Source organism: Psammomys obesus, unplaced genomic scaffold (assembly GCF_907164565.1).
Source record: "Psammomys obesus unplaced genomic scaffold, mPsaObe1.curated_primary_1811, whole genome shotgun sequence".
In the NCBI taxonomy this organism is placed as follows: Eukaryota; Metazoa; Chordata; class Mammalia; order Rodentia; family Muridae; genus Psammomys; species Psammomys obesus.
In genome coordinates this window covers 16,999,089-17,000,156 of record NW_026596131.1, presented here as the reverse complement: position 1 = coordinate 17,000,156, position 1,068 = coordinate 16,999,089, and positions in this window count along the sequence as shown.

The following is a 1,068-nucleotide window of genomic DNA, read 5'->3' as shown; positions in this document are numbered from 1 at the left end:
CTCCTCCTCCTCCTCCTCCTCCTCCTCCTCCTCCTCCTCCTCCTCCTCCTCCTTCTTCTTCTTCTCCAATGCCCCTCTAATAGTGTACTGATAGGGGAGGTCCTTCTCCCCTTCCATCTGACTCTAGCCTATCAGATCTCATTAGGACTGGCTGTATTGTCTTCCTATGTGACCTCTATTTATTAGTAATTTGTACCTTAATTTGGAGAAATGTCTATTAAATAAAAATCAGAAATTAAAATGCTCTTATCAAATTCTTCCTCTGTCAAGTTTTTATTATTATTCATATCTTCTTTTTTTCATTTTTATTTATTACAACTTATTCACTTTGTATCCTAGCTGTAGCCCCCTTCCTTGTTCCCTCCCAGTCCCACCTTCTCTCTCTCTTCTCTGCCCATGCCCCTTCCCAAGTCCACTGATAAGCAAGGTCCTCCTCCCCTTCCCTCTGATGCTAGTCTATCAGGTCTCATCAGGACTGGCTGCATTGTCAATTTTAGTAAATAATGTATTTATTAAAACTCTAAAATCTTTATATATTCTGAATATTAACCCTCTGTCAGATACAGGGTTGGTGACAATCCTTTCCCAGTCTGTAGACTGTCGTTTTGTTCTGATGACAGTGTCCTTTGCTTTACAGAACCTTTTCAGTTTTATGAGGTCCCATTTATTGATTGTTGATCTTAGTGCCTGTGCTGTTGGTGCTCAGGAAGTTGTCACCTGTACCAATGAGTTCTAGGCTATTCCCCACTTTTTCTTTTAACTGATTTAGTGTGTCTGGTTTTATGTTGAGGTCTTTGATCCACATGGACTTTAGTTTTGTGCAGGGTGATAAATATATGCATTTTTCTACATGTAGAAAGACTCTACCTAGCACGGTATCAAAGCAGATACTGAGACTCATAAACAAACTTTGGACAGAGTACAGGGAATCTTAGGAAAGAAGCGGGAGATAGTAAGACTTGGAGAGGACAGGAGCTCAACAAAGATAGTAACAGAACCAAAATATCTGGGCACAGGGGTCTTTTCTGAGACTGATACTCCAACCAAGTACCATTCATGGATATAACC